Source organism: Drosophila takahashii, chromosome 2R, assembly GCF_030179915.1.
Source record: "Drosophila takahashii strain IR98-3 E-12201 chromosome 2R, DtakHiC1v2, whole genome shotgun sequence".
NCBI lineage: Eukaryota > Metazoa > Arthropoda > Insecta > Diptera > Drosophilidae > Drosophila > Drosophila takahashii.
Genome location: NC_091679.1, coordinates 2,586,078 through 2,602,723, shown reverse-complemented (window position 1 = coordinate 2,602,723; position 16,646 = coordinate 2,586,078). Strand labels below are relative to the sequence as shown.

The window sequence follows — 16,646 nt, the reverse complement described above, 5'->3', positions numbered from 1 at the left end:
AATCTTTAAATACTTTGGGTGTATGACCTTTCTCACGTAAATAGGAATCACAGTTGAGTATTAATTGCTCATAATGAGGAAAAAAGTTACGTGATCAATATTGTTGCATGGGGGATGTCGAGGATGGACGAAAGGTGAGCTACATTTTCTCACGTGGGTGTGCGACCTTTCTCACGTATGTACATAGAAAGCCCAGTTTAATATTAATTGCTCATAATGAGGAAAAGGTCACGTGATCAGCACCAAATGAATATAATATGAATATGAAAGCCCCTTATCATTGTTATTGATCTTTCAAATCAAAACGAATTAATAAAAACTGTTCCTATTGATGTGAGAATTTCAACAGAACTGAGGATACCAAGTCATGAAATACCCAAGCTTTTTGTCTCCTCATACATGATCGTTTAGAATAACCCTTTAAACGGACTTGTACAACGAGTTGTTTAACATTAGGATAATGATGAAAGATATTGTTTCAGTTGATGTGCTAGGCTTCTTTGATAATATTACTAATTTCATTCTATAGGAAATAAGAATAGTATTTGAACAAGATCCTAACTTGAATAATAGTTTTGTAATGAACCAACCATAGGATTTCACTTTACTAAATACAAAATCTCGAAAGACTGCAATTTGGTTAAGCAATAAACATCATAACATCGTCAACATCGTCAGCTCATTAATATTGAGGAAATTGATTGTCCGTCCCTATACAGGTTTAAGGGAAACCGGTTTCCAAATTATGAAACACATATTAAGGGCGGGGTTTGTGCTCTAAACAATGCATCACTTTGGACGGCAGTCCATGTAGTGACGAAGCGCACCAGAAGAGTGTGCGAAGGCGACTACTATATATACACGAAGAAATGAAAATCTGCTGTGATGGTCCGATCATAATGAATGATACACCTATCGAATGGTATTGCAAAAACTTAAAGGATTGCATACCAAGACTTTAAGAAAATTAATTGGCTTGGGAGAGAGAGCGGTGATAGTGAAAAAGTGAAAATTTCGAAATTTGGAGCTGTTGGGGCCGGTGGGGATAAAGGCCCCCTCTCAATATTTTAGTTGTATTCCTTTTGAAAATACCCGTCGAATGAGGGGTCATTTGTCAAAATCCGACTCTCCGTTCAAAAGTTATAGCCAAAATAAGATTTTCTTCTTCTTCCCAAAATGAAAATTTAATTCTGTTTGTCAGTTTGTCCACTTGTCCACTTGTCCACTTGTCCACTTGTCCAAAATATGTTTTTTAAGTTCTGAAAATTTGATATGACGTTCATCACATCGATATTAAAAACTTTTGTTCTACCACTTTTGGAAAAACCCGCTAGTTTAGCGGGAAAACAGCTATAAATAGCTAAAATTCGGAAAGCCGTAACTTCTATACTACTAAAGCTACAGACTTGTGCTGCATCTCGTTTAAAAGGTATTTTTAAATGCTATAAACGCCTTCTATATGCAATTTGTGTAAATGTAATAGTTAAAAAGATATGAACAAAAGAAAATTTGTTAAAACTTTTTTTTTAGCTTTTTTTTAATTTTCTCAAAAACGGCTCTAACGATTTTCCTTACAACTTTAAACTGTATAGCCCTTGAGATTCCTTAAATTTTGGTATATATCATGTTTATGTAAAAAATCGCGTTTAAAAGTTATTCAGAAACGAAAATAGCCACTTTTGCCAGCTCAGAACAACTAACGCTCCCTGAGTATTGAATTTTGTGGGAGGGTATCCGAACTGTATTTTAGGGTCATGGAATCAGTAAATTTGCACTTAAGAGTTCCATATAGGAATCTTTTGTTCTACGACTTTTGGAAAACGCCGCTACTTTAGCGGGAAAAAGCTGAAAATAGCTAAATTTCGTTAGTTTGTAAGTTCTACACTACTAAAGGTACAGACATGTGCCATACCTCGTTTAAAAGGTATTTTGAAATACTTAAACGCCTTTTTAACTTAATTTGTTAAAATACAATAGTTTAAAAATTATGATTGACCAATTTAAATTTAAATGTATATATTAGCTCCTATGAGAGCAAATGTAAACAAACAAAAACTTCTGATATCAAATAAAAACACCTCTTAACGAGGTAAAAAACTAGTGACGACCGCACCTTCAACATACAAAAGTTCTGATATCAACATTTGTGACGAAAAATTATTACACTCGTCATTAAATAGACTTTCTAATATTTTCTCATTCGGCACGCTGCAATAGTAAATGCCTGTAAAGGGAAAAGGCTGGAATAGTTTGCTAGGGCGGGCCGAATGAGAAAAGATTAGAAAGTCTATTTAATGACGAGTGTAATAATTTTTCGTCACAAATGTTGATATCAGAACTTTTGTATGTTGAAGGTGCGGTCGTCACTAGTTTTTTACCTCGTTAAGAGGTGTTTTTATTTGATACATTATTTTAAAATTTATTCAAGATTTTAAGGAGGACTTTCAATTCCTCCTAAACACAAAAACGATGTTTATAAATCAAGGTGGATATGATCTTAAAACTATGAAATATGGTGAACACTTTACATTCTGTAATCCCCAGTTGACACCAGCAACATGCGCCTGCCACTGAATTTTAATATATATATGAAGAATGTTTAGAATCCCAAAATAAATGAATAAATATATTATTGTGTTACAAATTAAACAAAGTCTTTTTGGAGAATGGAGAATGGACTAATTGCGGGATCGTGATTTCAACCCCTATTATGGCACGTGTTAGAGTTAGCCTTGGGCATTGGCGTAACGTTTATGATCTTATCAATGAGCGCGCGCCTTGAGGCTTGTGTCTTTTATTGCGGTCGGGAACTGTAACAGGTGCGCAGATTTGGGTACCCCTTGTGCGAGTCCCTTTTCTGACATCTTGTGATCAATATTGCTACATGGGGATGTGGTGGATGGGTGGAAGGTGAGCGACATTTTCTCACGTGGGTGTGTGGCCTACATAGAAAGCCTAGTTGAATATTAAATACTCATAATGAGGAAAAAGTTTCTAGCAAATTTAGCATTTGTCTAAAACTTCTTAAAGGGGATGATTGCGAGGAAGGGATGGTCGTGGAATAGCATGATCCCCCATATGAAGGGGGGATTACTGTGAGAAGTTGCTGTGAAGGAACTTTAGTTCGAACAGAAAGACCACTGGATCAGCAACATCAGCAACAAACAAACATCAATAATCAACCAAACAACAAAACAGCTATACAGTTAAACAACTAGAAACCAGCTAATAACAACTAATCAGTTAAACAACAAAAAACAGCTATACAACAACTAATCAGTTAAAAAACAAGGAACAAACAACAGTTAAACATCAAGAAACATCAGTTAAACAGCAATAACAACATCAAGAAACAACTATATCATCAAGAAACAACTATATCATCAAGAAACAACTACATCATCAAGAAACAGCTATATCATCAAGAAAGAACTACATCATCAAGAAACAACTATATCATCAAGAAACAACTACATCATCAAGATACAGCAGTTAAACAACAAAACATCATGAATAACAACCATGTGTGTTTCCCTAAAGAAAATGGTGATTTAATTTTTGAGGATCATCGGCAGTCCCTGGAGATGATTTTCTCCAAACTTCAAGGGATGGATCGAGTGGGTGAGAGAGAAACTAGGTATGGTGTACATATGCTAACATGTCCCTGGGCCGACGATGACGTAAGAGAGGGCCTGGATACTTTTCAATGTCACCAGGCACCATACATTAGAATTAAAGCTATTAATTTAATAAAGAAATACAAAAATCTTGACCTTAAATTTACAAATAAAAATAAATAAAACAATAAAAATATATTTGAAATTAAAATAAACATATTCTTTTGTTTGGGGGGGGGGGGGGGGGTGGGTGGGTGATTTTTTTCAGCTATTTCTTTCAGATCAAAAAGTTAAAAAAAAAAATAAATTGATGACCCTAATACAAATTAACATCTTCTTTTGTTTGGGGGATGGGTGATTTTTTTCAGCTATTTCTTTCAGATCAAAAAGTTAAAAAAAAAAATAAATTGATGACCCTAATACAAATTAACATCTTCTTTTGTTTGGGGGATGGGTGATTTTTTTCAGCTATTTCTTTCAGGTTAAAAAAATAAAAAAATATACTTGAATTTAAAATTTACATATTCTTTTTGTTATTGGGGTGGGAGTTTGTTTCTCAGTGGCAAGCAAAGGGATCCCTTTTCCAGGGTGCTTGCTTTCAGCTGTTTCTTTGGGAATTTGTTTCTCAGTGGCAAGCAAAGGGATCCCTTTTCAAGGGTGCTTTCTTTCAGCTGTTTCTTTTGGACGTGACAACAGCCCGTGACATTCTAACACGTACCCGTGTGAGCACCACACTTTCTTAATCTAAGCAAAGGACACCCGGCACACCCCAGTAATTTCTCCCCCATTAACTAGGATAACCCAAATATATCGCTATGATCACCTGACACACCCCAGTAACTTCTTCCCGCTTAATAAGAGTCCCGATTTCTTAAACGAAATTCGGGAGTGAATTCCTGAATACAATTCCTAGATATAAGCAACTTATCACCCTAATTTACGATCACCCGTCACACCCCAGTAATATCTCCCCCGATTTCTGCACCGAATTTCGGAATTCCTGAATACAAATCCTAGATACAAAAGCTGGATATAACTATTGTGGACCCTAATTAACGATCACTCGTCACGCACCCAATAGCTTTAATTACCCCCCACACCTGTCACATTGTCCTGATTTATTACCTTAATTAGCATAATTAATTACTTCCCCCTCCACTTTTGTATCCACCGTGTAGTTCTCAAGGGGGCCGGTGGCACTTTCGGGGTAGAAAAGGGATCGACCACCCAGTGGTCCCTTAAGGGTCAATAGGTGGCGTGTGTATTTTTTACAAGAGCAAAAGAGTTATCGGAGAGTGAACACTTCTATGTGAACACTTCTATATGAGTTAAAAAAATTGTAAAATGAAATTTTTGACAAGTTTATAATGATTTTAATAACGAATACAACTTTATTTTGTTTATATAAAAAACAAATTTAAAAAAAGTTAAAATAATAAAATAAAAACTTAATAATGAGATAAAATAAAATAATAAATGATAGAATTTTATTTCTTTTTATATTATTTATATTTAATAATGAGCAATTTAGCTGCAGCAATATTTTTAACAATAGCGGTGGTTCAGTAGCAAAAGGATTTTATTGGTGCTTAGATATATAAAATAAATATATAAGTACCTAATTTTATATACATAGAACTAAACAAAAATAATATTAGCGAATGTTTTTATTGCCATCGATTATACGATATCGGTAGTCGCAATATTAATCGTAACGGATTGCCATAACTACCCAACCCCGCTACCATCACTAACCCAACGTTTGCGCCAAATTTTGTAAACATTGTATTTAATTTGTCTTATTGTACATTTAAAGTGTTATATTTTGTTGTGATCTGAGGTGTCGTCAACAGGTGAGTAACACCATGAGTTGTGCAAGTGAAATACCTAATAATGTGTGATATTTAGCCATGAACAGCAACAGGCACATTCGTCGATTTCTTAAAGAGGAGAAGGAGAAATAGTGGTGCAAAGGACTCCTACGTAAGTCTTTTTTTTTATATAAATATTTTAGTGAAATTTTCTTCCTTTTTAGATTAAAGCCATGAGATCGTTGTTGCTGCCAGAAGGGGGTTTAAAAAACTTGCGGAGGGTTCTCACGGATGAGTTTGTTGTGGGATTTAATGTTAAAGGCCTTTCTGGAAAAAAAAGCCGTAAACTCCTTTACACATTTCTATGGTGCACTTCACGGTAGGTTATTTTTATAACTGTATTTTTTATAATACACTTAGTTTCTTGATTCAACTTCAATCTATTTACTTAGAATGCCATCTGTCTTTAATCCTATTTCTTTCTGTCTTTTTCTGCTTTTCACTTTTAAAACATGGTTTGATGTAAACAGGCTTGTATAACAAAATCTAAAAATATATATTTAAACACATGCAGAGGGAATTATAATTTAGTCCAGAAGTTTGTTACGCAGTAAAGGAGACCTTTTCAAACCTATAAAGTAAATCCATTTAACCATGTCCGTCTGTCTGTCGGTTCAAGTTTCAAAAGCGTGAAATAAGTCTACATTTAACTGTTGGTTATTCTTATTTTATATTTATGCTTTTCTAGTCACAATTTTATTCCTGAAAGTTGCAAGGGTATAAAAACTTTGGCTTGCCGAAGTTAGTTTCTGTTCTCATTTTATTTTAAAACACTAAAATCTTATTTCTTTTTAGATATTGTTTCAGAATCTGGTAATGCAGAAATATTGATTCCCAAGGCAATTCAATTGCAAAAGAAACGATTTTTTAAAAATAAATCCAAATCAAATAATAACAATGAGGAACTCAACAAAAACGTGTCAGCAGAGGAATTTGTTCAATAAATATAAATTAAAAAAATAGAAAAATTGTCTACTTATAATACAATAAATTAATTTAACAAAAAGTATTTTTTCTTGGGAAGTTTCATAGCATTCAGCTTTTTTGGTATTGAAAACACCAACCCCATTTCATACCCCTTTTCGCCACAAAAGGGACCGATAGGTGGTCCCATATTATACCCCTTTTCGCCACAAAAGGGACCGATAGGTGGTCCGATAGATGGTCCGATAGGTGGCCCCTTTTGTGGCGAAAAGGGGTATAATATGGGACCACCTATCGGTCCCTTTTGTGGCGAAAGGTAATGCAGAACTTCGCCATATGACCACCGCCTAGGACATGCCGTGGTAAAAGTGGATAGAAATTTACATTGCGGGTGGTATGAACGGGAGCTAGTCCCAAGCCCCCGGTGTATGGCGATTTCGCTAGTTCGGGACCAGTCCCGGAGAACTACAGGGCAGCCTTTGTATCCAGAACCCCCAAAAACATACTACTCAAGTGAAAACACAAGTCAAGTCGTCGGAAGCTGCGCCGTGGGAGCCTACAAGGAGCAAGATCGCTACGTCGAGACGTTCGGGATTGGATCATCAGGAATCTCCGAATTGAGACACTGGTAGCTGAGGTCCGGAGGGCATCACACGGCTAAGTCAAGGCAAACTGTTCCTACTCCGACTAAAGCCTCGCATTGCGTCTGGCGTGTCCCTCAGAGTGAACAGGCCAATTGTCATCTCAAGGCGCTGTCCTAGAGAGAACAGGCCGTTGGTCATTTCAAGGCGCTGTCCTAGAGCGACTAGGCCCGTCGTGATTTCAAGGCGCTGTCCTAGAAAGAACAGACCGTTTGTCAGTTCAAGGCGCTGGCCTAGAAAGTCACGGTTTTACGAGCCGTGACCGGCGTGTCCGTAACTCCAAGTACCAAAAGCCACGCTACGTCCAACCTCACAACCAGCGCATCCCGGAGCAGAGCATCGGACATCAAGCTGCACGGAAACGTCACGAACGAGCTAGCGGGTGAGGCCAGGGTGGAACGTTCGTTTACACCAGGCGTAAAGCAAGGTGAAGCACTAGGCAGCCTCCAGGTGTCCACCTAGACTGTCAGCGCGATCCGAGCAAGAGCCTAGTAGGACAATCCGGGACAGAGCCAGGGACAGGCGGTTGTGTGTCTATAGGCGTTGCCCTGTAGAGCGCAGCTCTTGTTAACCCTAGTCTGAGAACGGTGACGCTTCCCTAAGCCCACACGGCTGATCTCCTTGCGAGTCCGAGGCGCTACGTGTGGTCGGCGAGTCAACGCATCGGAGCAGAACATCGCTGAGCGTCCACAGGAAGCTACAGGGAGCTACAAGACCGGAGCACGGAGTCAACGAGGAAGGCGATCACCGAGGCGACGCACCGTCGTGGAGAGACGAGCATCACTAGGAGGCACCGAGGACCACGAGTGGCGACACCAAGGCCAACCGAGCCATCAAGCCCGCTGTAATCATACCCGCAATAAACCCAATTCAAACCAGTGAATTCTGTGCTTTCTCACTGATCTACTGGGCGGTCACGTTTATATAAATTTGGTGGGACGAACACACAACTTCTCTGAGCTAGCCGCACGAATCTCGTAGAGAGCAGACCTACAAAAATCAGTTCGTTACAAGCGTTAAGCATATTGTACTCCTTACGTGGTCGTCCTGGCCTTCCAGTACGAATCATCTTAGGCCTACCTGGGCCTCACTGAACTCTGTCGACGCTATTAACCAACTCGTCTTCACCATCTTCGGCTCCCGACTGTTCGTCCCTCGCAAGATCTCCATCATTTCCATCATGACCGCCATTTATCTCCTTACCAAAAACGCTTCAGTTTTCTGCCAATTCTACGGTCGATATATCCTCGCTTTTTGTTTTATCGTGCTCAAGGAACACCACATCTCTGGCTTCCTTAATAGTTTGCTTATCAGGATTGAAGAGTCTATACGCTTTGGCAGTTTCTGAATACCCAACCAGGATATGCTCTATTCCTTTCTGAGAAAAGTTTGTTTTCCCTGTCTTGTCAACCACAATTGCCTTTGTACCAAACACCTTAAGATGGGATACGCTGGGCTTTTTCCCAAACCATGCTTCGTATGGAGTCATGTCTGGCAATGTAAACGTTTCTGATCGGTTCCTCAAATACATCGCAGTCATTATCGCTTCCCCCCACAGGTACTCGTTCGCATTAGCGTGAACTATCATGCTCCTTGCCATTTCCACTAGCACGCTCAGCAACGCCATTTTGCTGTGGAGTGTGGGGAAAGGTTAGCTGCCTCTTAATCCCATTGCTCACCAGGATGTTTTCGAATGCGCCATTAATGTACTCTCTACCATTATCGCTCCGTATAGTTTTAATCTGCTGCCCAGTTTGCTTCTCAGCCAACAACATAAATTCATTGAATTTCTCAAAAACTTGGTCCTTTGTTTATATAGACCGATACATAACGCGTCTTGTCGTCTATGAATGTAGGAAAATAGCGCACTCCACCTTTGGAAACTGCACTCATAGGACCTCACACGTCCGTATGGATCAGTCCCAACACTTGGCTCGAACGATTTTCCGCCACTTTTGGGAATTGTTTGCTTTTCGCACACGTCTCGCAAACAAAGTCATTCGTGCTACCGGTTACTCCGCGTAGACCATACACCAATTCTTTTCGAATGATGGATTTTGAACTTTCGAAATTCAAATGACCGAATCTATTGTGCCATGTTATCACTTGATTTGTTTTCCGTATTGCAGCAAATTCTTTTTTTTGTTCTTATTTTTGAAAAGAAACAAGTCATTCTGTTTGTTGGCTTTTAAAACCGTTTCGCCGTTCTTATTCTTGACGCTCGCACTACTTTTCGAAAAATTTATTTCGCACCCGCTATAAGTTGCTCTCGACACCGAAACAAAATTACACTGAAGGTTTTGTACGAACAACACATCAACCAATTCAATGATGTTTTTTTACCAAAACAGTTTTACTGTTCCAATGCCTTCAGCCTCAATGTAATTTTCTCCAACCAGCATTATTTTTTCCTTATGCTCACGAATTAAAACAAATAACGATTTCTTTGCACATAAATGGGCTGTTGCCCCACTGTCAACGCACCAAATATTTTTCGTTAGTCCACTTTGACTCGCTGCTGCACCGAAAACGACTGTTTGTTCTCTCTGCATTTTCTCTCACTATTGGTATCCTTTTCTGGCCTTGCATTTTTCTTTGAGTAGCACATTGCCGAAACGTGTCCGTAACGACCCCAGTTCCAACATTCCACATTTTCCATGTCTTTCTTATGCTTGGGCTTTTTTTTCGGCACGCGACGAGTACATTTTCTGTTCCGCTCTATTATTGTCTCCCACTTTTCGTCGTTCTCCCTCTTCCATCAACTTAATTTTCAGAAAACTCAAGGAAGGCAAGGAATCACGCGTCTCCATAGCGATTACGAAATTTTCGTACAAATCACATAGACTGGACAACAAAATTAATACGGTCATTTCATCTGAGACTGGTTGATCGATCTCTTGTAATTTCCCGATGACGACACTGAAATTACCCAAATGCACTTCGATACTGTCTGACTCTGACATCTTCATATACAGCAACTGTTTAAACAACTGTATTTTACGCGCTGCACTATGGGGCATTTGACCGTTTTTTTTTGGCATTAATTAATAATTCCAAAACAAAGCAACTTTTTTGAGTTTGGTTTTTGCACATTAAGACTGGATGTCCCAAATCGAGAATTGACCCCCCTTTAAAATGATTCAACCCACAGGCTCAACAAATTTCAACATTTTTTCTAATCTCTATTCAAAGTTGAACTTTCTTTTTCCAAACCTATTAAGAGAGACTACTTGGTATATGAAGCCATTGCTACAAATACACTCACAAAATAAGCATCACAGTAGTATTAACACAAAGTAAGGACAGTTTTAATGAATATCCATTTCAAGTTTTATGGTTCCACGTCTTGTCGTTGATTAATTCAATTTGATATTAATTTATATATGCACTGCAAAATCAAGCAAAGTATGAACACTTTGCGTTCGCTTGCTGCGGCTGACTTTAACAGCTGTTATTTTAACGTTGGACTGTTAACTTAACATTTGCGGTATGTAACATTTAATTTTGATCTATTCTTTATACGTTTCCAATAATGTTTCAAAATGAATACTTGTAACACACATTTATGCCAAAAAAACAGGTCGAATGCCCCATAGTGCGCTGGTCCACTAGGCATGTGAACACTAGCCAGTTTTTCCAAGCTTCCATTCATGACTTGTGTAACGGATATCATATAAATAAAGAGCCAAGGCGGGGTGCTAGGAACGGGTTAGAGCGTACGCAAAAATATCATTCGGCTTTGGCTCGTCGGCTAGTGGGGTGGATCCTTACTTTAACCCGTCATTGCCTTCTCGATTACTATGCAAACTCAGATTGCGTGCAATGACAAACCAAAACTAAGGCCGGGGAGAGAAAACACTTCTACACTTGGGATATTGTCGGGCATAAGGCCCCCCACACCTGCGATCGGATCTACCGCTTTACCACCCCAGCTGTTAAGGAGGCGGGGAGAGTGGGGTAATTTCGTCACAGGGGCAATTCGTCACCTGCAATATCTCGGAATCCATAAGTCTTAAAAATATATAATTTTTTTTGTTTTAGTCCCTCAAGACGGCATGACACAACCAACGCATTTTTTTTGCACAGAAGGCCAAGATAATTAAGCTATAATATTAAATGTGTTTAACAGGTCAAAAGCTACATTTAGTTTTCGACGAAATTTTTTCTGTATGCCACAATTTTAAAGGAATAAGATACACGATTTTTTATATAATACACAGTGCTATAATGTGCATTTCCCGTTAGACTAACACGTAATTATCATCCTCTTAATTTACCTCGATGTACATCAAATTTTGGTCTGCACGAGCCCTTTCGCGTTCTATGTAATAACTATATCGTTCTTTATCATTTAATTTGCATCTCAACTTCTATCCCGGCATTAAAAACTAATATTTTAGCTCATCTGCTTCACTCCTAATTGCTTCGTTACGCTTATTATGTGTCCCGTCTCGCGAACTCGCATTCTTGCCCAAATTAATAAAAGGGTCCCGCGCGTAACAAGCACGTGCTTGGTGTCGTTGGGCCACTTGTTTGTACTGCTCGTAGTGCATCAACGTCCATCATATAATTCTTTTTGCTTGCGATCACGAATAGCTTCCCTAATGTCAACATCAGTACGGGTGTCTCTAAATTGAGTTCTAAAAGCTTGACAAAGCAGATCCCATTTCAATATTGGAGATGTTTTATGGAACCGCCAATAAAAATCTCTGGCTTTGCCTTCAAAAAGCATGCTAGCATTACTGCACAAAATAGTAAAATTCCCTTCAAGTGTCTGACGAGTAAGAGCTTCTACCCTGTATATAAAATTGTCGACACTAAGACCATCTTGATTTCCGCTAAAACGAATCTTCCAACCATTCATGATATGCGCAACCTTATCAGGCCTTTATGCTAAATCAGAGACAAAACTCCGCTGTGACCCTGGTCCAGGACCGTGGCTGCCAACAAAACCTAGAGCAGTATCTAAGTTTATCTCGGGAAGTCTACTGGGCGATGGTTGGCCACTGGCAAGAAGACTACCGCGCTGAGATAGCTGTTCACTAATTGGTTGTAACTGAGCTGCTATAGTTGATTGAATTAGCTGTCCCATCTCCCTTGATAGTTGGGCCATTAATTTGCTTTGCATTCCTCAGACGGCCTCTGATATGGCAGTTGTTATAGATTCGGTTTGTCCTGCATTTGAATCCGACGGCTGGGGATTCGACTGATTCAAGCCAGCTGAAGTTCCTGGACTATCCAGATTTATTTTGCCCTGCGACCTGGTATTGGGCGTACCTGGTTTCTCAAAGCAGACTGTGCTACAGGTTGGACAAGTTGGTTTCTTTTTGGCATAAATTGCAATACACGATTTGTGAAATTCGTGTCCACATTTGGTTTTAAAAACTGTCGCAGCTGTTACCCCTTTTCCACACAGCACGCATTCTGGTGCTGGCGGAACACTATCGTTTTCCTCATCAGCCATCTTCTAACTTCAATATAAACGCAATAAATAGTTACAAAAACAAACAAAATTAAGCTCTACAGAAAAAGATAATAATAAGAGAATAAAATTACTAAATAAATAAGTTAAAAACTAGAATTTATCCTATGCAAATCAAATATCAAACCAAACACCTGATTTCTTATTCTCCTTTGACTCGGATTCTTATCTCAAGAGTTCAATGCCCTCCAAAGCAGAAATCAGCTGTTCCTGCTTTTCGCTCAGCTTTAATATAATTGCATGTAAGCGAATGTATGTATAAGAACCGAACAAAAACACTGAGATCAAAAATAGTGCTCAACAAAAATCGAAAATAAAATTTTTCCAACAAAATCGTTTGCCTCTAGCGTGACTAATTCCCCTGCGAAAACCAAATTTCAGACGTCGATCAAACAAGTGTAAAAGGAATTGAAAAAACAAAAACATGCGCATGGGCTGCGCTTATCTCTAAACAAGCAACAACAACAACACAAAGCTAAATGAAAATCGTGGTCAGCGAGCGGTCCGCTCAGACTGCGTTCCAAGCGATTTCGCCCATATGCCCTTATGAACTGATCTTATCAGCTAGTCTTAGAACGTGGGCACTTAATTTCTTTTTAAAGAATTTTCTAAGTGCATCCAAAGCGTATGACTGTGTACTGCTTTTTATACCCGTTACTCGTAGAGTAAAAGGGTATATTAGATTCGTGCAAAAGTATGTAACAGCTAGAAGGAAGCGTTTCCGACCCCATAAAGTATATATATTCTTGATCAGGGGCACTAGCCGAGTCGATCTAGCCATGTCCGTCTGTCCGTCTGTCTGTCCGTCTGTCTGTCCGTCTGTCTGTCCGTCTGTCCGTCTGTATGAACGCTGAGATCTCGGAAACTACAAAAGCTAGAAAGTTGAGATTTCCCACACATATTCTTTGGCTTCCTACGCAGCGCAAGTTTATTTTAGCCGAGCGCCACGCCCCCTCTAACGCCCACAATCGCCCACTAACGATTTTAAAATGGGTCCTGCGCCCACATCTTTAAAGATTTCCGAGAAGTATAAATGCAATTTTGTTGTGTATATTTATACCTATCGAAATGTACACAGAGAAAATTCTGACGTTCTCATCTGAGTTGAAAATGTTCTTAAAAATAGAAAGGCCTTTTTCAAGTTTAAAATGTTCTAAATGTGCTTGAATTAAGTTGAATTGGTTCTTAAAATCTAGTTGAGCTTAAAATGTTCTTGAAATAAGAACGAATCGTTATTATTTTAGCACATGGTTCTTAAATCAAATCGATTTGGTTCTCAAAAACCACAATATCTGAAAATGTTCTTAGTTTGAGAACGAAAAAGACTAAAGAAAGAACAAAAATTAAGTTGCATTTCAACTTAAAATGAGTCAAAACTCTATTCTCTAATTTTTTTGGATTTCCTAGAACGCGTTAGGATGTTTTCGTTTGACGCCTAGAAGGCACTAGACCATTTTACTTTGCTCCAATACGACTTTACCATTAGATCTGCCCTTTTCGTCTTATATATAATTCCCAACTGGTTCTAGCCCTTCATGAACCAAGCCCAATTCAGATTCTGAGACTTTAAGACTTTTTTCTGGCTTAAGTCTATAATAAACTTTCACACTAGCTGGAAGTCAAGTGCAACCCGCACCTTTATAAGGTGTAATTGGACAACTACCTTTTTAATATTACTTACAATTTACTCTTATCCTTAGCTAAAATCAAACTCAAAATGCTACAGAATTGAAAGAAAAAAGTGCTGAAAATAGAACAAATGAACTTATATTTGTATCCATTTGACTTAAAAATGTTCTTGAATTAAGAACAAAATCAACTTGAAAATAGAACGAAGTGAACTTAATGTCGGATTTTTAGCTAACACCATTTCGTTCTGATATTGAGAAAATTCAACTCGAAATGAGAACATTTGTGCTTACCCGGTTTTTAAGAACGAGTGTTCTTGATTTGAGTGCAATGTTCTTGGTTTTTTTTCTCTGTGTAGAAGACATTTTTCAAATCGGACCATTCATTAAAAAATTATACGCATTCAAAATTGTCAATATATATCTATCTCCCTCGCACTCCCTTTAGCTGAGTTACGATTATTAGTCGGGACACCAACCCGAGTACAACGTTCGCACTCCCTTTAGCTGAGTGACGGGTATTAGATAGTCGGGACTCCAACCCGACTATAGCGTTCTCTCTTGTTTTTTTTTAAGACGGAATGAATACCCTGTATTTGACATCAGACGTGGCTAGGCGAACTGTTAATAATAACTGCAAGCCTATAAATCCTATGCGGCTGAATGTTAAAGTTAAGGTACTCAAATAAAAGAACTGAATGAAAAGTGAAAAAAAAATGTTTTTACATATCGTCAGTCGTGGCCGATTCCTAATTACGAGTAATTCTGGCAATCGTTTTCCAAGCGCCTGATTGTGCTTTTGCAAAAACAAAAATGAATGCGGACAAGTATAAAAAATGCGTCGGAACAATATTTCTATAACTTTAAAGAGAATTTGCATTTTTAAGAATGTTGATGGGTGTAGTAGTGTGTGGGTTGTAAACTGAAAAAAATTTAACCACACGTTTGGGCGCCAGAATAATTATAATAATCATACAAACAACTAATTATTTATAAATGTAACGGACATCATATAAATAAAGAGCCAAGGCTGGGTGTTAGGGACGGGTTAGAGCGCACGTAAAAATATCATTCGGCTTTGGCTCGTCGGCTTTTGGGGTGGATCCTTACTTTAACCCGTCATTGCCTTCTCGATTACTATGCAAACTCAGATTGCGTGCAATGACAAACCAAAACTAAGGCCGGGGAGTGAAAACACTTCTACACTTGGGATATTGTCGGGCGTAAGGCCCCCCACACCTGCGATCGGATCTACCGCTTTACCACCCTAGCTGTTAAGGAGGCGGCATTCAGCCCACCCTTCCATTGGCCGTTCCTTAACCATTTTCTTTTCATCCAGAACGGCCCCTCTCGCGGTTAAAGCTTCACGGGGGTCTCATGTTCGCCGAGGACAAACACTCAGATTACCACATTATAAACATATTTTTATTAACTAACAAATTAAAAGCCTAGACAAATAAATATCGCCGAAAACTCTAACTGAGACTAACATCAAGTACAATAATTCGACAAAATAAAAATATAAATAGGTAAAAATATCAAATAAAATAAGTAGCAATAATGTATAATAAGTGGCATAAATATAGTAAACAGCATAAATAATTTCTTATAAATAGGGATAGATGCAATAAAAGTATTTTAAAAATGTATGGTTTAATATCGGCATGCTAATTTAATTTACTTTAACTTCGAATTCCAAAAAAATATATATAAACTTCTTTTGACGATGTGGTCTTTTAACTCCGTATTTACTTTACGTTACGTCGCAATATAAGCGTTCTCATTTGCATATTAAAAGAAAACATCGTAAGCGCAAACGCGAAGGCGATTTACGATATTGGCGCGTTGAGTGGGTTTCGGCTGTGCAAATTTACGGTATTGGGTTTCACTCAATTTCTCAATTGTCTTCACTTTTATATTCGCAATTCGCAATTACAAAATGCCAGTTACAAGTATTAAGAGAAAATAAACTTGGCAAATATTATTTATTTTTTTTTCTTTTTTTTTACTAGCTCACTCACACCAAATAATAAAAATTTAAATAAAATGGAAATTGCATCCTACCCAAAAAATATACATGATATATGGATAACAAAAATCGCTCACCAATTTTCGCCAGAATCCTCGAAGAAAGCGCTTTATTCGAAGTTGCTGAAAATGCTGTGAATAGAATTAAACATTTGGGGACACAGGGACACTTTTCATATTATTTTAAATTTCTTGAAATGGGTTAAGTAGCCAGGCCTAACAGGTTAAATTTGTTTTCTCTTTCTGAGGCTACTGGGAAACCATACTGGAATTTTGGCAGCTTTTCACCTCAAACACTATTGGCCAACCACACAATACACTTTACAACAACGTAAAAAAAAATCACTTAAACATAACTAAAAACAAGAAAGGAAGCTAGCTTCGGCAAACCGAAGCTTATATACCCTTGCAGATCATTCTATTAATTTACAAATCGCAAAAATGTTAAATTTCTT

The 16,646-nt window shown here is 38.2% G+C and overlaps 1 protein-coding gene and 1 long non-coding RNA gene across 3 annotated transcripts in view; one reads left to right on the top strand and one right to left on the bottom strand.

The window, feature by feature from the left end:
- The window catches only part of Gpa2 (Glycoprotein hormone alpha 2), a 177,623-nt gene that overhangs the window by 96,383 nt on the left and 64,594 nt on the right, over positions 1-16,646 (bottom strand). The gene's annotated exons all lie outside the window — the stretch shown is intronic.
- On the top strand, positions 5,316-6,527 carry LOC138912551 (uncharacterized). 2 transcript variants are annotated; one of them, XR_011418095.1, is made up of 4 exons: positions 5,316-5,470; positions 5,526-5,600; positions 5,653-5,807; positions 6,284-6,526. It is a non-coding gene; the product is annotated as an uncharacterized lncRNA (long non-coding RNA). The 2 variants fall into 2 exon arrangements; XR_011418096.1 differs by lacking the exon at positions 5,526-5,600 and having other exon boundaries at positions 5,337-5,470; positions 6,284-6,527.